At 35.5% G+C, this 24958-nt stretch overlaps 1 protein-coding gene across 1 annotated transcript in view; it reads right to left on the bottom strand.

The window, feature by feature from the left end:
• Nucleotides 1–24958, bottom strand: part of LOC145662734 (uncharacterized) — a gene marked incomplete in the record, with an annotated part of 1843005 nt that overhangs the window by 771013 nt on the left and 1047034 nt on the right.

The following is a 24958-nucleotide window of genomic DNA, read 5'->3' as shown; positions in this document are numbered from 1 at the left end:
CACCTTCATTTAATCAAAACACTCTGCATTAGCGCTTTGGTGAAATAGAACCGCAGCAGTCACGATCGGAAGGAGAGTCTCATTATAGAGTGTCGCATATTTTATTTTGTGATTAAGGGGGAAGATGTCAAGACCAAGTGCAAAGCAATAAATTTTACTAACATCTCCATAAGGTCAGCTTTCAGAAAGAAATTTGTTTTAATAATGTTATATATTTAAATATTCTATACTTTATACCAGTTTTTTTACCGCCCTCCAAAACTTGCTACCATGTATTGCACATGCCGTACACAACATTGGATTTCCGACTAGCAAGCAAGGCAACCTGGCTGGGGTCGCAGAACTCACGAGAGACCGCAAAGAAGAAAAAATAACATTCAGAACAATTTTTCTTACTTATTTTTATGATGTTCTACGTTTTGTTTGGTTTGATACATTTTATTATTATTCTAAAATAAAAAACCTAAATTTTATAGATTCGTACTTCATAGTTTATACTCAATACTAGTAAAAAAAAGCGCTGAGTGACGTCATCTACTAAACTGATGTTTCCCAAAGATACATTTATATACTAAAAAGTAAATATATACTGTTACTATCTACTGTCTATGAAATAAATGTGCTTCAAATTAGAAAACAATTTCATGCTGTTGCAATTTTAATTTCCGGCGGTGTAGCTATGAAAGTAAAACACATTTTATATAACTCTATAAGCATCTATACGCAAGCACTGGACCATAAGGACAAATCTTTAAAAATGTGGAGTACAATGTTGGCCACCTGAAACTCGTTCAAATGAACCGTAGGGGTATGTAATTTGTTTCCATAGCCACGATAGAGTGACATATTTTTAAATCCATAAGCACCTTACATAACCACAGAACCGTAGTCACCCACCTTAAAACTTGAGGGATGCAAAGTTTACTCAGTTTACATCCTTTTCAAAGCAACCTTCTTCTTAATGGACATAAAACATACAGAGTTAACAAAATAGCCGTGTTTAACAGAGTAACGTAACCTATCCTTAATAACCATGAAAGAATAAGTTACCCCTAAACACCCATTATAGAAGACAAAAAATGTCAAGAACCATATATTAAGGATCACAACCATCCATCTCTAAACATAAGGGATACAAGGTTGGATCACCTGACAGCAATCATAGGGTTATATCCAGGGTTGGGTAATTACGCGTAAAAAAAGGTTTTCTACGTGACGCGTAAAATACACGTAAAAACGCGTAATTTACGTAAAATACGTTAAGTACGTAAAAAATTAGAAACAGGCCTACAAATTAAAAGAAAACGTTCTACACGCTGAGCTTTAAAAAAATTCTTCCTAAAATTATATGGAATCTAGCTGGATTTTGCAAAACTTAATCCGTAAGCTTTAACTGGGAATTTTGTATTGGCTTTGTAAAGTAGCATTGTATAATACCGTTTGCACGCGTGACTGTTCAAAACCCATTTCATCATGTTTCATGTTTTAAACCCTCTGTAATCGAGAAAAGTTTTATGCCAGAGAAGCCGTGGGAGAAACTATTGTGCAATACAACAACAATAGTAAGCCTTCGTAGTCTCCATTTGTGACGACTTTCTGCAATGTCTGAGGAAAGCATCACGAACAAGTAGAGGAGTTTCTGTTGGAAAACCTCGGCCCTTTAGGAATAACTAGCTACCAGCTATATCGGGGAAAATGTAGAAAAATTGAAGAACTTATGAAGAAGGGAATTACAACACCATGCACATTCTGGTATTTCGCTACTCGGCAACATAAGGAGTTGTCGGAATTTGCTATGAAGTTACTGAACATCATAGCATCTTCAGCGCAAATTAAAAGACTTTTCTCAAATTTGTCTTTTGTCCGTAACGTCACAAGGAACCGGCTCAGTTTCGAACGTTCGAAGAAACTACTTCAAATATACTACACCCTCAAATTACAACACTACTCAAGTTATGAATATTATTGTGATTAAAAGTACTGTGTTCGAATTGTACTAAACTATAATGGAAATGGCATGTAACTTTTTTTTTAGAATTAAAATAATGACTAAGTTTTAAATGAAATGATATACTCAGTGTTATTGGAACCAAGTGAAATATATTCAGTATTCGAACTAGAAAGAAAGACAAATTGTTTCTTTCCAAAAACAACGAAGAAACAAGTAGTTCAGTACTCTGTTGAGTATTTTCTTCAGTTTTGTCTATTTATTATGAGCATGAAAAATTTCTACATTAAAAGTTCAAATGATAGTCAAGTGCTAAGGGAAATAATATATTTAGTGTTGTTGTTGGACTTGGAAGAAAAGAACAAAATAAATGAGTTCATTCCGAAAAATGTAGTATAATATTCTGTTGGGTGCATTTATATTTTTTTCAGCTGTGTGTGTTTAAAATGAGAATCTAATAACCTTTACATCGAAAATTCAATGTGTCCCAGTGCTAAGTGAAGTGATATATATATAGTATCGTTGGGACGTGGAAGAAAAACAAATCAGTTTATTTTAAAATTTCATTATTTCAATATTCTGTTCAGTATTTTTCGTATCAGTTATGTGTGTGCATTAATGGGTAATATGAAGGTGAAATGAGCCTAACAGTCAATCTCTTTTTCTATTCTAATAGAAGTTTCAAAGTATACTGAAATGTTTCGAGTTTTATATTAAAAGCTGCAAAGGTATAACAATAAATTTTATAATCAAAAGGTTACTTGATACTTTCAAACATATCCGAACCAACACATATTTTTAATGTATGTGCTTATATGTTGGGTGATTGTGCTTGTGTATGCGCTAATAGGTGGAAAGTAGTAGTGGGTCGGCGAGGAGGTATCCAAAATTATCTTTTTTACTATGATTTGGCATAAAATCATTACTTTTAAATATAATGTTTAGAAGATAATAATGTTTTAATGCTTTTACAATATAACCGACTATTCAAAATGATCTTAGTTTTAATGAAAGAAATATAATAGTTTTCTACGTCTGCGTAAAAAACTGGTTTTCTACATGACGTATATTACTAGTAAATTACGCGTAATTTATGTAAAATACGTAACAAGTAAATTACCTTGCCAATTCTGGTTATATCACTGATCCTTAATAAACATGAAATAGAGTGAGCTACCCAAAACCAGCAATACAAAAGAGTGAACGCCCAATCAAGAACTATGAAATTTTCAATTTATGGTAATTTTTACCGTCAAAGGGGATGATCTCAGATTCCTAGAGGTACATATTTAGAACACAGACCCTCCAAGTCACATGGAATTGTGACATTAAGTCAAGTGGTGGTCATTCAACCAGAGGTCACATGACCCTATGACCTCATCCTACATGGCCAGGGTGCACGATCTCAAGGTCACATGAGCGTATGACGTCATAATACCACGTGACCAAGTTAAATGACCTAACTCACGCGACTTAAAATTCGATCTTGATCACTAATGCCCACGTTTAAACGACTCACAGAAATTTTTGAGTGAGCCACCATTTTGTTTACGAGCCACTCTTCTCTTTATTGTGACCGATTAAAGACAGTTATATAGGTAACATTGAAATTAAGGTGACGAATGAGAGGTCATATTTGGACGTGTAATAACAAGCGTAATATTGACGATTAAATGCAGTAAAGATAGGGTAGTGTACAGTGGCGTATTTAGGGGGGCGGCTTCCGGGCTTAAGCCCCCCCCCCCCGAAATCTTACTTAGTATAGTAAAGTAAATGACATATTTTGCAGAATTTTCACATTTCCAGGCAAAGCCCCCCCGAAAGTTAGCAAAGCCCCTCCCGAAACAAAATCGTAAATACGCCACTGGTAGTGTAACATATATAAATAGCCGTATAGTAAGAACTATATCAGTACACAAGCTATTGTGTGTTATGATTTGCAGTTCTTTCCACCCAATCAACGTACATTGAATAACCTGAATGACCATAACAAGAATATTGAATTTGACATAGCCGTCAGTGATGGCTATACATGTCCTTCCTAATTCTGATCTCTATATCCAGTATGAAGTAATAGGACCCAATGATAGTGAAACGTTCGCGGAGAATGGTCTCATAAAACTTGCTGATAATTTTCTCTTCTTAGTATTTGTTCTCGCAAGTAGAAGTACGAAATAATGATACAGATGCTGAACGTATTGGTTATCCAGGAGTAATATCCACAATCGTGGCTACGTTAAAGTGTTTCAAGCCTGAGGTAAAATATTTTAAAGTTGAAAATCTGATAACCTGATTCAACGTTCTTTGAAAAAAAGATACGGTGCTACTTCTATTGCGCATATTTTTGGTTTCTTAATAATAATTAAATTGTGTGGAAGGGAGGTCTACGAGTATTATTGAAGCAAAATGCCGATAATAACATTCTTTTCCATAGAAGATGATCCGAGAAAAAGGTGATGATACGTTGAATGATACCACGCTACCATATGCAGAAAAGCTTACAATTACTCTAAGAGTATGAAGGTTAGGATGTCGATTGTGAAGTACAAGAACAATCATGGCATGAAAATTAAGGTAAATACCGTATTCTTAGAACTCAAAATCTAAATATTGAGTTACACCCCCCCCCCACATATATATATGAGATTTTTATCCCTTCACCAATTTATTATAAAATTTGATAAATATAAAACGTCATTGATTACAAAGAGTATAATGCTGTTTCCTCGTTAATGTCCAAGTAGAGGAGTATAGGTGTTTTGCACGGTGCTCCTTCTCTCAAGGCAGTCTCCAAGGCACCTGCCGGTTCGGTGAGTTTGGAAGGATAGCCCCCTCAGCTCAAGGCAGCTTCGCAAGGCTTTGTTGTTGAGAGGATCCCTAGTCCAGTGCGACCTCGGGAAGGATGGGTGTACCCTAGTCCAGTGCGACCTCAGGGTGGTGTAGGTGATTTGATCAGTTGGAAGACTGATGCGGGGTCCCTCGGTGTTCCTCCTTTTATTTGTCCTCCTCGGGTCCTTTCGTGAGGTCAGTCTGCTTTCGGCGTTCCTCGGTGTTCCTCTGCGTTGGCTTGCTGTCTGCTATGTTGTTTATAAATAATAGCATGTGTTGAGTTGACACGTGCGTCTGTTCTGATATGAGGATTCTTGCACCCCCCACATTGGAATAAAATAATCTGGAAGATTATTTTGAGAAAGTACACAATTGTAATTAGTAAAAGGTAACTGCACCAACGCTGACACACTTGAGATACTGTTTAGACACAAGAAAACACTATAAACACTATGATACACCAATATCACTATGAAAAAGTTGTTGTGAAATATATACATAATGGTAATAACACTTTAGTTCCGTCCAACTAGGCAGGATCAAAAACAGTTTATCATTTCCCTCAAAGTGGGTAGAAGTGTCATCACTGTAATGAATAAATATATCAGTTTATTAAGGATCGGTCACATCCAGTATGGGTAGTCTATATCAGTGGAGTCTCTTTCGTTGTAGTAGTAGGCGCCAGTGAATTGAGTTTTGCTAATGGTGAAGATATGTTTAGCCAATTGGTTAAATTTTGTTTTGTAACGGGACTTATGAAAGTTGAGGCTCATTTTAATTATTATGAGAACCTAATGAAAAGAGAATAATAGGTTTTGGAATTAGTAAATTTTTCTTTTTTTAAAAAAAGGAAAAATAGAGAATGTGAATTTCTGGCCACTCTGCATAATGTTGTCAAGAACCTGATGTTATGAACATCCTGTATAAGGAGAAGAAGTGACGTAATAAGCATTCATGTACGTTCGTACTGAAGAGACGATGTTAGAAGCAAGAAAGTATTGTATTTCGACCTTGCAAGAATTAATGACTTTTGAAATTAAAAAGGAAAGAGAAAAAAATGTTGATCTTGCATTTTGCGACAAGAACTGAAGTACGAATGTAACGAAGTTGTATAATAGATTGAGATACAATTTATAGTTGAAATAAAGAAGTGCGAATTTATGTCAGTGCGTCTTTTTTTTTTTTTTTCGTTTCTTCTGGTGTTAGTTCCTCTTCTGTTCTTGGTAAGTACTAGGAATTTTGTTAAATTATTCTTCAATTTGTGCATTTTTCTCCTTAATTTTGTCTTCCCTCTGTTTGGTCTTCGTAAAATGGTTTTAAACGGTTCACCGCAATTTCTTGAAGGGATAAATCTCGGTCCATTATTGACTACCAAAATCATTACAATATATATATTGTAACGACACGTTACAGGAAACTACTTCGAGTTACATATTACTACGTAGTTCAATATTTTAAAGAACAACATGCCTGTATCTGAAGTTGTTGCCTTACAGACAGTAAAATTAGTTAAAAGAATGCTAGCAAGTTTGATTATTGCACAATGAAGAATATTTACGTCACAAATGCACAGAACGTAGTATTTGATAGAGAAAATCTCAATCTAAATTTAAATCAAAATAAATATTTAAAAGCGTATGTGGCATACAGTGCATTTAAATGTGTAACGTAAAAACAAGTGTTTTATTCAGCAGAAAAATTTCTTACCGACTGCCCTGTGCATGTCAAACCAAACATGTGAAAGAATGTGGTAATAAACGATCGAACATTGTACGAAATGAAAATGAAATGAAATCTTTGAGTTTTACGTCCCACGGTTATGCCGGTTAGGCTAAAGGAGACGGTGATTATGAGAGATGAGTGAAATGGTGGAATGAAGAAAGTGGGAGGAAACGGGAGAACCCCGAGAAAACCCACAAGCACGGTGTTTGTCCACCACAAAGTTCACTTGGCGGAGGCTGGGATCGAACCCAGGACCCCAAGCACCAGAGGTGAACGCTCTACCACTGAGCCACCGCGCCCCCTCGAACATTGTACGAATCGTTATAAATTTCACGGAAGCAGTTCTTGATAATACCATATGCAATATAGTACCCATGGATTTCCATCTTGCGTATATAAAAAATGAACGTATAAAGGAAAAACTTTAACCTCCATTAAATGAGAGAAGCTTCTTAAATTCATAAAAATATGACCACAATGTGAGACTAAACTGTTTTAGACCCACTATAGGCTCAGAAAGGTATTACTAAGTACGAGAAACTAGAAGGGTAAAAATGCAAACTAATTTGGAGGAATAAAACGGGGTAAAATTCATGATTTTACTCAATTTGCCTCATTGGGCAAGGAAAAAATGCGAAAAGGGAGGGCAAAATCGGAACGTATGGCAAGATAGCCCCCCCACTTTAGAAAATTGAAACAATGACTAGGTCATTCGTTTGTACTACGTTTGTACCGTTTGTACCGAAAATATTTTCGTTTGTACCATTTTCCTTATAGGGGTACCTGAGAGGTCAACTGGGGGGCTATCTTGGCGGCAAGATAGCCCCCCGGTATCACAGCACAAAAAATTGGAATACACCATTCGAAAGCAAATCGTTTGTACCGTTTGTACCGAAAAGAGTTTTGTTTGTACCCTGATAGTTTTCGAGAAACAGGGGATGACATTTGGAGGGCTATCTTGGCGCCAAGATAGCCCCCCCTATCACAGCACAAAAAATTGGAATACACCATTCGAAAACAAATCGTTTGTACCGTTTGTACTGAAAAAAGTTTTGTTTGTACCCTGATAGTTTTCGAGAAAGAGGGGATGATATTTTGGGCGGGGGGCTATCTTGGCGCCAAGATAGCCCCCCCGTATCACAACACAAAAAATTGGAATACACCATTCGAAAGCAAATCGTTTGTACAGTTTGTACCGAAAAAAGTTTTGTTTGTACCCTGATAGTTTTCGAGAAACAGGGGATGATATTTTGGGCGGGGGGCTATCTTGGCGCCAAGATAGCCCCCCCGTATCACAGCACAAAAAATTGGAATTCACCATTCGAAAGCATATCGTTTGTACCGTTTGTACCGAAAAGAGTTTTGTTTGTACCCTGATAGTTTTCGAGAAAGAGGGGATGATATTTTGGGCGGGGGGCTATCTTGGCGCCAAGATAGCCCCACCGTATCACAGCAAAAAAAATTGGAATACACCATTCGAAAGCAAATCGTTTGTACCGTTTGTACCGAAAAAAGTTTTGTTTGTACCCTGATAATTTTCAAGAAAGAGTGGATGGCGTTTGGGAGGCTATCTTGTACGCAAGATTGGCCCCCTAATATGTACTTTTTCCATGCCCATTAATAAGTATTATGTGTCTATTCATGTGAATTTATGTGAATTTAGTTCTCTTGATGTACATATCCAAATGAAAAGAAGGACTTGTTGGGAATAACGCAACGTTAAAACTGAATCGGCGAGTGGGAAAACAGTGTGAGTTCAAAATAAGCCATTTTCAGTTAAAGGCGAAAATAACACTAAAGATGTAGAACTACAAGTTGTAATGAAGAGCAGTGCAATTTGGAAGACCTCACACGTTATAACAGAATTCTATAATGTCGACTGTACATTTGTGGCATTAACAAACGAAGGTTCTTTCTTCAAACATCTCAAAATGCGTTTTGTGCACTAGTAGTGTTTTTCCGCTCAACGATTCAATTAAATTTAATCTATTTGTGCCCTTTTCCGTAAATAAATACCGTAAAAAGCATAACGAAGTGTGTACAAATTCAGAAAGAAACTGGATTTACAGAAATAATCTTAAACAAAGAAAATTAAAAGATGAAATGTTTGCTCACCTAAACTGCGTCCTTCCACGTTTCAGCTTTACATCAACTGAAAAAATTAACTGTTTATATCTGTCATTAACGGCTCGAGAAGTTTGCCTCTTTCATAGACAATAGACGAAAGCAAATAGGCCATTGCTGAATAATACGTATTTACTTAAGGAAAAGGGCAGAAATAGAGAAAATTTAATTGAATCGGTGAGTGGAAAACTGCTATAGTCCATAAAACGCATTTTGAGATATTTGAAAAAACAACTTTCGTTAGTTAATGCCACAAATGTACAGTCGACATTATAGCATTCTATTATAACGTGCAAGGTCTTGCAAAATGCACTGCTCTTCATTACAGCTTGTAGCACTACATCTTTAGTGTTATTTTTGCCTTTACTTCAAAATGGTTTATTTTGGACTCACACTGTTTTCCCACTCGCCGATTCAATTCTAACGTTCAGTTATTACTGAAAAATTCATTTTTTTTTTATTTTGATATGCAGAACCAGAATTCCAAATACACATCAATTCACGTGGATAAAAATATGATACTTATTAATGGACATGGAAAAAGTACACATTAGGGGGCCTATCTTGCGTACAAGATAGCCCCCAAATTTCATCCCCTGTTTCTCGAAAACTATCAGGGTACAAACAAAACATTTTTCGGTACAAACGGTACAAACGATTTGCTTTCGAATGGTATATTCCAATTTTTTGTGCTGTGATACGGAGGGGCTATCTTGGCGCCAAGATAGCCCCCCCAAATGTCATCCCCTGTTTCTCGAAAACTATCAGGGTACAAACAAAACTTTTTTCGGTACAAACGGTACAAACGATTTGCTTTCGAATGGTGTATTTCAATTTTTTGTGCTGTGATACCGGGGGGCTATCTTGGCGCCAAGATAGCCCCCCCAAATATCATCCCCTCTTTCTCAAAAACTATCAGGGTACAAACAAAACTTTTTTCGATACAAACGGTACAAACGATTTGCTTTCGAATGGTGTATTCCAATTTTTCTGCTGTGATACGGGGGGGCTATCTTGGCGCCAAGATAGCCCCCCCAAATGTCATCCCTGTTTCTCGAAAACTATCAGGGTACAAACAAAACTTTTTTCGGTACGAACGGTACAAACGATTTGCTTTCGAATGGTGTATTCCAATTTTTTGTGCTGTGACACGGAGGGGCTATCTTGGCGCCAAGATAGCCCCCCCCCCCAAATGTCATTCCCTGTTTCTCGAAAACTATCAGGGTACAAACAAAACTTTTTTCGGTACAAACGGTACAAACGATTTGCTTTCGAATGGTGTATTCCAATTTTTTGTGCTGTGATACGGGGGGGCTATCTTGGCGCCAAGATAGCCCCCCGCCCAAAATATCATCCCCTGTTTCTCGAAAACTATCGGGGTACAAACAAAACTCTTTTGGTACAAACGGTACAAACGATTTGCTTTCGAATGGTGTATTTGAAATTTTTGTGCTGTGATACGGGAAGGCTATCTTGGCGCCAAGATAGCCTCCCGCCCAAAATATCATCCCCTGTTTCACGAAAGCAATCAGGGTACAAACAAAACTTTTTTCGGTACAAACGGTACAAACGATTTGCTTTCGAATGGTGTATTTCAATTTTTTGTGCTGTGTTACGGGGGGGCTATCTTGGCGCCAAGATAGCCCCCCCAAATGTCATCCCCTCTTTCTCGAAAACTATCAGGGTACAAACAAAACTTTTTTCGGTACGAACGGTACAAACGATTTGCTTTCGAATGGTATATTCCAATTTTTTGTGCTGTGATACGGAGGGGCTATCTTGGCGCCAAGATAGCCCCCCCAAATGTCATCCCCTGTTTCTCGAAAACTATCAGGGTACAAACAAAACTTTTTTCGGTACAAACGGTACAAACGATTTGCTTTCGAATGGTGTATTTCAATTTTTTGTGCTGTGATACCGGGGGGCTATCTTGGCGCCAAGATAGCCCCCCCAAATATCATCCCCTCTTTCTCAAAAACTATCAGGGTACAAACAAAACTTTTTTCGATACAAACGGTACAAACGATTTGCTTTCGAATGGTGTATTCCAATTTTTCTGCTGTGATACGGGGGGGCTATCTTGGCGCCAAGATAGCCCCCCCAAATGTCATCCCTGTTTCTCGAAAACTATCAGGGTACAAACAAAACTTTTTTCGGTACGAACGGTACAAACGATTTGCTTTCGAATGGTGTATTCCAATTTTTTGTGCTGTGACACGGAGGGGCTATCTTGGCGCCAAGATAGCCCCCCCCCAAATGTCATTCCCTGTTTCTCGAAAACTATCAGGGTACAAACAAAACTTTTTTCGGTACAAACGGTACAAACGATTTGCTTTCGAATGGTGTATTCCAATTTTTTGTGCTGTGATACGGGGGGGCTATCTTGGCGCCAAGATAGCCCCCCCAGTCGACCTCTCAAGTAACCCTATAAGGAAAATGGTACAAACGAAAATATTTTCGGTACAAACGGTACAAACGTAGTACAAACGAATGACCTAGTCATTGTTTCAATTTTCTAAAGTGGGGGGGCTATCTTGCCATACGTAAATCGGAAGTATTACTAAGTATTTGAAAGTTGGTCTAAATTCTTTTATTCACAATTTTTATCTCACTGAAAATGAAATCATGAAGTCTTACGTCCCACAGTTATGCCGGCTAGACATACATGTAGGTGTGTATTTTTCTAACCTGTTGCGGAGCCCGAATAACAAATTACACACACACACACACACACATATATATATATATATATATATATATATATATATATATATATATATATATATATATATATATATATATATATATATATACAGTGGCGGCGTAAGGCAAACTGGGGCCCGGGGCCAGTGAAGTAGATCGGGGCCCCTTTTCGAACAATTGTGATTTATACACTTCTATTTTTGACATTCATTTACATAATCATTTTTTCTGTTTACTCTTCGCCCTTTCCCGTTGGTTTGTGTGTTTAGATTATTTTAATCTGATATATATATATATATATATATATATATATATATATATATATATTAAACAAATGGGGTGACATTCAGCATCCCTGTCTATTTTTTAATACTTATAACCGCATTCAGGCTGGTATCTAAAAATAAAACTGGACCAAGACTATCATTGCATATTGTTTTCTTTTTTATTCATTTTTAAACAAAGGACACGATAGAAAAAGGATTTGGGATACAAGTGGGTAACGGAAGGTACAACCCAGGACAAAAATAATGTTAAGAACAAGCAAAACTTAACAATCAAGAATCCAGAATTTATCCTACAACTATGCTATCATAGTATCAACGTGTACTGTAATTAGATGGAATAGTGGAAGTAATGCTCCTAATAATACATTGAGAGACAAATTTACCTACAAAATGTAACAATGAGCTGATATTGAAAAAAATGCAAATAATAATATAACCAATGCGATTTCTAAATATAAGCTCTATGTTTTCTGGAATTCTTTGTTCGATTCTCTCCTTTGGTGTCTCTCCTGTGCAATTTCTCATATGAGTCAGTTTATTCATAGTTTCTCCCTGTCTGAATTTGCGATACATGGGTTTTAATTGATTAGATTTTTCTTCCACAATTAGCCCCATTCACTTTAACATTAGGTTCCTCTCCAGTGATCATACACAATACTTAAACACTTTTTTTTTTTACCGAACTATCAGTAAATAATAGCTAGAATAGTTTTTTTCTCCTGCGTGTCTTTTTCATTTATCTTTCACTAGGTTTCTCTCCAGTGATAATGCACTATCTATTCAGTCCCACTACTTTTGCCGAAGTATCAATGAATAGTTAAGCACTAGAATATTTCTCTCCTGCTTGTCTATTTTACTATTGTTTCCAATTTTCAAACTTGTTTTATGATTATATTATTTTGTATTTAATAATTGAGTCATGTTTATATTCTGTCACTTATGACTATATCCATTACCTCTTACTAACATAGTATTAGATATAACAAAAAATCATGAATGTATTGAATAATTGGGAATATAAGCACAGAATCCTACTACGGGTTATACCATCCTACTTTTCATTACTAGGTATCACCAGTCAATTGACAGATCTTAACGGCTTTTTATTATATTACTCTTTTGGTACGTTTGTATTTTTATTGCCTTCACTTCAAACATGAAACTACCTTCGACAGTAGTTCCACTACCATATTAGCCTGTGTTCTACCAACATTCAGAATGATACATTCCTTGCTTTGGTAGCAGCGAAAGTTTTAACTATATTATCAAAATCCAAAGTAGATGCTAGTTCATTTTCGATAGAAAGAATGTCGAGATTCGTGAATTTTTCTTGACTCATTGTGGAACGCAAGTATGATTTTATCAATTTCATTTTGCTGAAAGACCTTTCACACGATGCGACAGATACATGCAGTGTTTTCAAAATCTGAAGAGCGGTTAGCAAACTTTAGTAAATTTCAAGAACCATTGAAGATACATATTTGAGGATGCCTTGTGGTGAAAACTCAAGCTGATCTTTAGCTTTCTGGGTACACCCTGGTGAACGGATTATATCCTTACAATCCTGAATAATTCTAAGCCATCCAGGTCATTCGGGTAGAACAAAGCCAAATCAGAGCAACATGCTTTTAGCCCTTCCTTGCTTTCATCATCTAGCTGCTGCACAAAGTTGGCCATGCAACACAGGAATCCAAATCTGTCGTTCAGGTCATGCATCTGAGTAATCATACATTTGTTGTCTGATTTCATCTAGAATTTCATTGATAGATCACTTCACTTTGGCCTGTGCAGTCAGGGGTTCATTCTTTGCTTCTCCAGGCATGCATCTCTTTCTCCTGTGTGTATCTGCAGTTATGTTCCATGACCTGCAACTTCTTTCAGCTGCAGATATGAATTCCTAGCTGCTCAGCTGAAGTCTCCAGGTATCAATGGTGTCAACCAGGCTCCGTAACAGAATAAGAGTTTGATTGAAACTCATATCCTGAGATTGAAGGAATTTTTGGATCCGATCAGTATATGAGAGATCTGCAGACCAGAAATATAGTAAAGCGATGAAGTTAAATGACTGGAAGCTTGCAAGAAGAAGACCAGCATCTACTCTAGTATCAAGTGTTTCAGTCGAAGTGTCACGTAGATCTTCCAACAGATCAATTACTTCATCCAACTGGCTAGAAAGTGTCTTCAAAGCTTCTGCTCTTGAACTCCATTGAGTGTCAGTTTTACGTTTCAGACCAATCTTTACGTGATTTTGCAGCACATTCCATCGGTGAGTAGATCTAGAGAAGAATACCAAAAACGTTCCATTGCTCCAAACAAAGTGATCGCCAGAACGTTAACGTGCGCAGCATGTAAGCCACAAGGTTCAATGAATTATTGTTACAAGGAACGAAAATGGCCAAAGGACTTATATTCCGTGTCAAAGTTTGAACTCCAGAATATTGCCCGGTCATTGTAGGCTGATTTTATCACAAGATTGGCCTCTGCAATCTTAATATCAAGCATATCACGTTGTAGTTACTTCAGTATTTCAGCAGAAATACTCTCAACAGTCTTTCCTTTGACAGAGATAAAATCATTAAATGCTACTCCAACTTGAACAGAATCAGTTAAATATAATGCTAAAGTATTTTGAATATTTGAACACTTGTTTTTTTATTGAACATTTTCTTCGTTCTGAATTTGTGGGCTGAAATGTAAATTCATACGCCAAAACACAAGAGAAAAAATGGGGAAACCAGCTGATCAAAAGGGTTTCACTCGCTGAAAATTCGACTTGTAAAGGACAAAAGAAAAAGACAGAAAAAAAAGAAGTGAATCTGTGACTATAGCGTCTGCACCTAAGAGCTTTCAGTTAGCAACAAAATGCTAGTACCCTTATAAAGCATTACGTTAATCCCTTCTTTCTACCCTTCTCTTGAACTGATATGTGAATAAATAAATAAATAAATAAATAAAAAGTGATGTCTTAGGAAGCAGGCTAGCAGATGGGGCCCCATTACTTGCATCATAAGAACTTAGAGTGTAAACAACGCAATATACTTTGACTTTCTTTTATTATATTTTAATCTACACAGGTTTTTCCTTTAAATTTGTCTGAGATTATTGAACAAAGTGAAACTTTTATTTTATTCATATTTTAATCAACATAATTTTTTCCTTTAAATTTTTTCGGGGTCCCAAGAGAGTTAAACTTTTATTTTATTATTTTTTTCACCTACATTCAACTTTCTTCTTTGATTTTCTTGGGGGTCCCAAGAAAGTGAAACGTTTACTTTATTTTTCACCTATATTCAGAGCTTTTTCCTTTAAATTTCTTTGGAGCCTCCAAGATAATGAAACTTTTATTTTATTTATTTTTAATCTACATTCAGTTTTTTTCTTTAAATTTCTTTCGGGTCTCCAAGAGAGTGAGGCCCGAAGCTTATAGCTTGTGCAGCTTATACGGAAATCCAGCACTGATTAGCTTTATTAGACAGATATTTCTGCTGTTCATCCGTCATTTGGTGTAATATTGATTGACAATTAATTGCGTTTCCTTTTAGGGAAGGTGTGGATTATAATCCTTGACAGCCCTTGTACGGCTCATGCTAACAAAGTTCCTTAGTAATTATTTTTTACCTACCGTCGGGGGCCCCCAGAAAGTGGGGCCCGGGGCGAGGGCACCGCTTGCCCTGCCCTTACGCCGCCACTATATATATAGGGTGAACGTGAAAGACGTGCACAAACTCAGGAAGATGATTCGTGATATAAAAGAAGGCAAAAATTCTCTTACATGTCGAATTCAGCGACGTGCAAGAAAGAGAAGGTTGCCAACTTGGAATCGAAGTTCCAATCGTGAGAGTTGGAACGGAACAGAAAGGTGTTTATTTACTTCAGGAGGTGATTCGTGACATCTTTCTATTCCATTCATTTGTCAGGATTCGAGTTTCGATTCCAAGTTGGCATTTCTATCACTCCTACACTACGCGGAATTCGTCAACATGCAAGAGGAATTTAGTTTTCTTTTGATATTACGAATCACCTGCACCGACTTCAAAGATCTTTAAGAGGTTCAAAGAAACGAGATGGCGTTGAATCGCTATATGTCTATGGCTAACCACATGCAGTGAAATAGCATGTTTGAGACTAGGGTTGCTTGTCATCTACCACCTGTGACACGCTCCCAACCTAACATGTTTTCGTATATATATTTCAAAGAACCGAACCCATCTGAAAATCCAGAAGATTGTAACTTCACTTGCCCCCGATATGGACAGTCATACTTTTCAAAGACAAAAGGATTCTTAAACTGAGCTATTTTCTCAAATTGCTTCTGAGCATAAAAAACACATATGCTCCAAGCTCTCCAGACCTCCGTTTCAAGATGAAATACAGTTTATCAGAAACTTCGTAATAAGTTTTCCAAGGCAAAATAGCTTTTTAAATTGGTACATTACTTCCACCGCTAATTTTCTTAAAGTGAAAAACAAAAGGTGGGAGCCAAATCATCGTTCTCTCGTATACCAATATTAGATATTTTATCATTATCACCACTAGTATGTTTACCGTTGTTCGTTCACCATTTATCTCTCCTGATACTGCTTCTCCACTGACTGATATTGTTCTCTTATTGCGTTATTTAGAAAGACAGTAGGAGAAATTTGCTACTCATGCATTTTGATATTATTTTTCATTGTCTGCTTGGCACACAAACACATACACATACACTACATATATATATATATATATATATATATATATATATATATATATATATATATATATATATATATATATATATATATATATATATATATATATATATATATATATATCAGTGGCGTGTAGTGAAATTTTACTTTGGGTAAGCAATCCAGTAGAAACATTTAACATTTTAATTCAAGCCACTGCTACAAATAATAACTAATAAAGTGACTTCTGCTACGACACTACTTTTAAAATTACTCTACTACTAATACACTATTATTAATACTACTTCTTATATCAAAATATTAATAATATGTTTTATGGCAAAATAATTATTGACCTGATCGAGAAAGTTTGTCTTCTCGTAGCTCCGAAACTAGATTTCTTTTAATAGAGATTAGTGCTGATCTTTTAAGTCTACCCTGGCCTTGCAACTTGGAGTTTATATCAAAATTATCATGTAATCTTACCCTCTCTCTGGCTCGCATATATATTTTGCTTCCTGTACTATCTTCTTCCAGTGTCCTTCAAATTGTTCATATTTTTCTTAACCCCTTCAGTGTGGGTGGCGAGTTAACTCGTGTCTTCAAAACGCACCTGTTGTGCGGATGGCGTATATATACGCTTCCATTTTGCTTTGGCTATTTTGTATTGCGCATGGCGAATATACTTGCCCATAGTATGAGTAATGTTATTCCCGACAATATTTAACGAGTTTGCGCTCACCTAGGAACCCCAAGAGACCACACAGAAAAATTGGGCTTGATCTGTTGAGGCATTCCCAAATTTTGTGTAACCTAACCATATGATGATGATGATGATGATGATGATGATGATGATAACCATAAATACGACAATAACAAGTTATAGCAGCTAATTAGAAACAACAAAGATCATAATGCCGAAAATTTCATTGTCATTGCTTGAGAGGTTCAAAAGTTATTAAAAGGTAACAAACTCCAAAGGTCTCAAAAAAATTATATTTTTTACAGCGGTTCGCATCTGAAAATTACGCACTGAAGGGGTTAAAGTTCAGCTTTCAAGTACTTTATTTTACTAATACAATAACCAATATCATAGGATTTATTTTGCAAGATGCAAACCATTACATCAGTCAGAGGAAAATGCTTGAAAATATCTTTAATATAAACTTGAAAGTCCAAAGTCTTTAAGAGAAAATAAAATCCCACGAGCATCCATTAATGCTTATTAAACTCATTATTCACATGGACCTGCCATTTTTTTCAAATAATGAAATAAAGTCCTGGCGCTAGTCTGATACACTACTACTAAACGAAAATTATAATACCAGTGAGTAGTAGACACTTTCGGCAGCCGCGCCTAAATTCAGTATTCAATGCATAACTCATCTTTCTGGACTTACTGGAAAAATGTTACTAATTTCTTTAATGTCAGGAAGAATAATTTGCAGTCTTCGATTTTAGAGGACGTCTAAGAAAATACAAGGTTTAATTTGTGACCAAAGCAATAGACAAAAATGGCAGTGGGTTACATGTTCTAACGTTTGCCAGAATTCCTTTCAAACGACTTGAAAAATCGCCACATAATCACAACTTTGTACTACTAACTTCTTTATACAGTTGTACTTATCAACTAGACTGCAGACAATGTTCTGAAGAGTTTCAGGTAGCGATTTTCAGAAATGTTAGATCTTTCCTCAGCTACCATCAGACCCTGCGCAATGAAATACACAAGTGAGAAATGAGCTGAGAAAAAAATACTTACATCGGTAGCTTCATCCAGGATTATCAAAGCAAAACTAGTTTTACAAATTTTTTGCTTTATATATGAAATCAACACATAAGAAACATTCCTATTACATTATCCTGAATTATATTAGATTATCCACTGAACACATTAAAATTTCCTAATTGGCTGCGTAACAATGGATCATGTTTGTTAATTAGAGTTAGCAATTATAGTTAATTTCCTCTATTTGAAAAATCCGTACTTTTATTTTGGACCCTGAAAGCCTGTTCGTGTTTGTCTCACAGTCAGAAACAAACATCAATGATGGTTACAGAATGTCTCTGTTGTTTTTACAAACGCGCTCCTTGTGTTGCTGATCACTTATTTTCCTTTGTTCATCAAGTATATGATCAAGTCTGGATTGGCCATAAGTTTCCAATAATTACTGCTTGCAGATGACATTGAGAAAGACAGTGCACTTTTAAAAGCTTTCTGTACATTACTAATGCCATTATATCCTCCATTGTTTCAAATATTCATTTTATTTTTTTTAAACTATAATTTCTCTGGAAGAACAATCACTCAAAACACGAATTCTTGTAGTATTAAAATGTCGAATAGATGTTTTCATTTTACTGGAAAGATTAAAATTAGGATTTGGACGACCATTTTGCCATTCACCGTTTTATTTTCGTATGCTGGAGAAGCAAAGTCGGATCGCCGAAGATCAGAAATTATGCTGTCATATCTCCTAACTCTGTCTCCATTTCACATACTTCTAACTTGGACTGCAATAATCAGAAACTGTTTTTACATACCTTCCTCTCACACATTGCACAAGATTCAAGTATATCACCGAATACCGCAGTAAACAAGACACACTCAATACAATTTCTAATGATTTTCTGACTAGTTTAAGTACAAATTTTCTCCAATAATTACAAGAGGATTTGATTTCTCCAGCCTTTCCGATTTAACTTTCGGTACGAATATGCAATGCGAAGAAATGTTTCCAGAATCACAAGCACTTCCAAAGAATGACGCTAGAGGGCAAGCATATGCTATTATGCTGCTTTCTAGTGACAGTGAGGAACTCGCAACAACTATTCAATATCTATGTCAAGGAAGGGAAGGAAGCTAAAGAGCGATTTTGGAAATAGCTTGGAATAATAACAAAGAAATAATAATGTTCTTGGGTTCTATTTTTCGGTATGCATTGCTTACGTTACATACATAAGATAAACGCCACACACACATAATACACACACACACACGCACACACACACACACACACACACACACACACACATATATATATATATATATATAAATATATATATATATATATGTGTGTGTGTGTGTGTGTGTATGTATGTATATATAATTCTGAGTCCCGTACTCACTATAAGTTCTTCAAGTTATTTAGTTCTCCTAACACGAGAATGTCATGTAACAGTTCAGAGAAAATACATTGCATCATAAATTTGCTTAAAATTGTATATTTCCTATATTCAGTTACTACTAAATAACTACCCAAAATATACTCTAATTATGAAAACTCAATTTTCTATTACTGTTTTACTCCTGCAACTCCGAGCGAAAGTACATTATTCGTAAAGGTTGACTTTATGTTCTCACAAGGAAGGGACATGAACTTGTCATCCGGACTTTCGAATCAAACCTAGTCCATTCGATAAACATAACAAAGATATGTTCATGCATAAAAAATTAGGTGCCGTGAACAACAAAGCAAGTCCCTGGGGCCCATTAACCCTGTGAGTATAAAGAAAATCGTACACTCGCAGTGAAATAGCTACTGCATCGCTGCTGTTTATTGGAGAGTCATGGTTTATAGTTCATTCTCTTTACCATTCTCTTGAAACCATACAAAAATAATTTACATTAATGAAGCTATCAAATAAAAAAATCGCATATAACACAAGTTGAGATTTCGCTATACTGCCCACTATCACATTGGTCCAGGGATTTTATATCCAAGCACCAGAGCATGTTAAAAAAAAAGTCGATGGGCAAGCATCACTAAAATTGTTATGCGTAAATTGAGGTAAATTAATAACATTATTTTCGTCCAGTAGAAACATTCTGGGGAGGGCGTTTCGCTTGTAAGGGGCCAGCCCTACCTGGCCTCCTTTAGTTCCGCCTATGCGTGCAAATTAAATAACAAAAATGTAAAGGAACAAAATTAAATTTTCTTTGAACTTTTTATTGTGTATATTATGTATAGTTACTGAAATCTGGAATCAAAAATGTCAAAAAGGCTATTTCTTTTCTTGAAGATATTGCATCAATTTCTAAACAATTCCTATCTTACGCTTCTTTTCTGATTTACAAATTATGAAAAATCGGTACAATTTACGAATTAGATAAAGATCAGATAATGTTAGCTGAATTCAATATTCGAACTTCGTTTTAATAATACGCTGTACATAATGTCTCAGTGGGAAAATATGACCCTCTGATGTAAGAGATCTTTGGTTCGAATTCAACCTGTGTTAAATGCTTTTGGTTTACTCAAGATTCTTACACATCCTCCCACTTCAGTCATTCGACCATTATCATCGCGTCTGATTACCATCGTCTCCTTTGAAGATTGTGCATAACTATGAGATGTTAAATTTACAGATTTAATTTATTTTAACAAATATAATTTTTTAAATATATTTATACAGATATATCCAGGTTATGTTGATAATATACAAGCACTTGACTTATGAGATCAAGGTTCGATTCCCAGCGAAAACTTATATCGTACTTTTTTATCACTGACTTTTATTTCAAAACAGACAAAAATACAGAATATATTAATTTGCAGGTCTCATATAGACTCGGTGCTCAAAAGGAAGGCAATTCTCCAATTCAATCCAATATAATGATATTAATTCTGATACAATATACCAAATCTAATTTTTTTCTTTTAAAATAATAATATTGATTCGAAGAAATTATCACAAAATAATTTCGTAAAATTCTTTTTAATATTTAAAATAAAAATTAGTAATAATTTAGACAATTAAATAATTATTATAAAAATGCATACATACCTTCTGAACTAATAATAAGTTGAAGGTATTGAAATTGTTCTTCCAATGAAACAACATTTAAACAGGATAAACGCACAACAATCATGAGAACAGAAAGTACTACTAAATCAGTATTTTCGAATTTTTATTTTCAGCCAGTAGTACATGCATACAAGTTTTTTTAAACCAATCAGAATGATTTTTCTACCCAGAAAATTTTCCGTTATACAATATCGTACGGCGTTGTTTTATCTTCAAGTATTGTCTTGCATTTTTCTTCTTCAATATCTAAAGACTTGTCAGCGCGTATAACTTAGACCTCTATGTAATGAAGACAGGAACCACAGCGCCATTTAACCCCTAAAATACCTACAACTTCCATGCAGAATTTCTTCCTTTCGTATTTTTTAAACTTTTCAATTTTTAGTATACTTAAGTAACTCTTATATGTTAATACATCGTTTACCGATAATTAAAAAACGGTGGCTTAATTCTTGATTCTGATACAATGTTGACATTTTAAGGAGTAGATGTTTCAGTTCTTGTTCGTGATGAGTTGTTTACTTCTGCTTTATAGACCCAATGCCTTCATTCACAGAGTAATGTTTTACACATCCTCGGTTCTCTGAATCAATTCACTGCACTTATAAAAAATACTTCTGTGATCTAAATCTTGATACAATTCTACGGTGAAGCACCTTAGAATTTGTTCTATATCTGTTTGAAATATTTACCACCCATTAATAAAGTGCACGACCTGTCTTGTGAGTATTCCAAATGCTGAAAAGGTGTCAACCGTAAACCGTATTTGATTGAGTGTGAGTTAGTGTGCTTCGGATTCCATCTTAAATTGTAGATACTATGTTGCATGTTTGCGGTGTTGAAAAAAAAAGTGTAAGTCTCAATACTGAATAAGGAAGATATGGGTACGATTTCTCATGCAAGTTATTCTGATTCGAATTCCATCTTATAGTGTAGGTACTAGTTTGTATATTCCCGGTGTTGAAGATTTCAGTTTCCGCTGCGAGTTTCTGTGGGTTGGATCCTACGTTCAGATGTAGATCTACATTTCATATAACCTCGCTGTTGAAATGAGACGATTCGAGGTCCATTCTAAGTTCAATCATATATTTGTATCAAATATTTACAGTCCAATAACTTGTAAGTACTGTTTTGTATTGTCTTGGTATTAAAATCAGACGGTCATGGTCTGATTTTTGGTGAAAACATACGCGATTCGAATCCCACGTTATGATTAAGTTCACATTTCTTATTGCCTTGCTTTTCAAATGACATGTTCAACAATGTGTGATAATTAAAATTCCATTCCATCCTTTTTCTTACTGTCCTGTTTTCTATCATATAACTAACATTGTAATGTAATATTTAAAAAAGAAAAAAAATTTAATTGCACTATTCACATTGTAAATTATTAAGTTTTTGTTTAATCTTAGTAACAGAGATGGAGTGGGTCAGTGGGTCAGGTGGGTCAAGTTTTCTCAGTGGGTCAGTGGGTCGTGGGTCAACAGCAGGTGACCCAGCACCCACCGTGACCCACTGCGACCCACCACCCACCATGACCCACTGTGACCCACCACCCACCGTGACCCACTGCGACCCACCACCCACCATGACCCACTGCGACCCACCGACTCAGTATGATCTACCGACCCTCTCTGCTCACTGCATTGTAGACAGTATCTTCTGAAGACTGGTAAATTTGCCTTCGTTTTACTTTCAAGACCATTTCCCTTCCCTTTCCACTTGTTTCTGTCTACTTACCTGAGGTGAGTATATCTAACCAAGTGAAAAAAGAACTTCAGGACTTTTGGATATTCATATTTTTAATTGTAATAATAGCAATAGGACTTCTACTACTACTGTACTTGGCTTTCGAGGCCTGTGAGTTTTTAGAGGAGCTAACTACTAAAAAAAATATGTTTTTGAATCACTGTAATATATAAATTATTATATAAAAAAATGAATGTAACTGTGTGTGCCTGATCATCACAATCAAATTGCAAAGTCAAATGAAATTGATTTTGGTATATAGTTAGGCCTTAATCCAAACTGGGATGTTATATTGTTTTTATTATAATGCATAATATCCTAAGGAGATAGAGAGGATCCGAATTTTTGCGAAAATAAAAAAAAGAGTATCTCGCAAACCGTTAAACTTACGGAGCTGAGATTCAGTGTATTAACTCTTTATTGAAAACAAACAGAACGTGTCCTAGCATTTTTTAAATTCTCGTTTATGTGTGTGTGTGGGAGGGGGCACTTTCTATATATTGAAAATTGGTAGTGAGTTGGTATGTAAAAATGATCGAAAACGATCGATGTTGTTTAAGAAAAAAAAATCAAAAACAAAAAATACAGTGCTTGGCTTCATATATCCATTGCTTTCTACTATAATAATTGCTGAAGCTTATGTTTATTATATGGGGCGCTTACAGCACAGGGCAATAAACACAAAAACGTGTGACTAAAATAGGCATAAAATTTGTACTGTAAGCTTAATTACACGGAAATTTTAAGTTTGGATTGTACGCGTAATTATATGGAAAATTTTACACTCTTTTCCCTTTACGTTGGTCTACTTACCTTGATTTGGAACTTTCAAATTTCATCCTTTTTTCCACTGAAAAGTATTGATAATTCAACAATGAAATAATTATACTATGATAATTTAATTTAAATTAATCGTAATTTGGCCCATGGCAAACAGCAGTGTGGTAAAGGTGAAGAAGGAGGGAAATTCCCATTCACCTCTGAACACTTTGCAGGAACCGCGTTCCCTTTCACTTTCTAGAGGGGGGAGGGATATTCGTAATGACATCAAACCTTCATGTGTAATTACAAAAATTAAATTTATAAACAAATAAGAAATCATCAGTTCATCACGCTTTAATTGATAATTTATTCACAAGATTCCCTATTGAAGGCGCGGTAGATGAAGTTTCTGTTCTCCATGAGTCGACATTGCCAACTAACATGGTCGATATGGAAAAGATGTTGTATGGTGATAGAGAGATTATACTTCTTGCTGAGTATTTCAAAACTTACTAAGAAAATTCGTTATCAGACTTAAGTCTAACAAGCAGATTATCGATGATGAGTTGCAGAAATCGGGTAGAAATATTATCAATTTCCACGACAGAGTACGAAGGCGATTTCCCCCTTACGAATTTACAGATGACTGATATTAGAGATAGTCTAAGTGCTCAAACATTGTCTAACTAGTTGTTCATCAATGTTAATGGCCACCAGTAGACAAGCTCAAAGTAGACGAGCTAGTTATTTCTTGGCTGAAGGATGGACATCATTCCGCTGCGGATGATTTACCACGAAAAAGTTACCAACAGGAAATAAACCCGATTTCAGGTTTGTTTTAAGGTAGAAAATTACGAATTAATGATAATGTATACTTGTATTAGTAATGACTTATTTGTGTTATTCAACTTTGTATCTTTGTTTTTTTTTAGTAAGTCTCTTCTATGCTTTAAGTGAACTACTTTGAATAAATATTCATATTAATTGCAATTATGCATATTTGTAACTTAAATTTAACGTGGTGTTTTAGTGATTACACAAATTACAATTATGAGCATACTTTATGGAGATGCTCTCACATAGGGTACCCGAGCACCTTTATACACTATGAAAAACTGATTTTTCAAGTCTTTTGTGAGAAAAATACTGTGAACTGAGAAACCATAATCTTTTCCATATTATACAGGGGTATTTTCCTGTGAATAGAAGTTTCTTTTGGAATGTGTTCAGAAATTAACACTTGCAAGAATACTCTCTTAGTACAAGCATATTTTAGGCACACACTAATTTCCCCCCACCTCAAACTGTTTCAATTTCCTCACTGACAAACACTTTACCATTTTATATCATAAAGG

The sequence above is a fragment of the Thermobia domestica genome, chromosome 10 (assembly GCF_964235325.1).
Source record: "Thermobia domestica chromosome 10, izTheDome1.hap1.1, whole genome shotgun sequence".
NCBI classification, from domain to species: Eukaryota; Metazoa; Arthropoda; class Insecta; order Zygentoma; family Lepismatidae; genus Thermobia; species Thermobia domestica.
The sequence above is the reverse complement of the archived record's forward strand: the minus strand, read 5'-3'. Positions and strand labels throughout refer to the sequence as shown.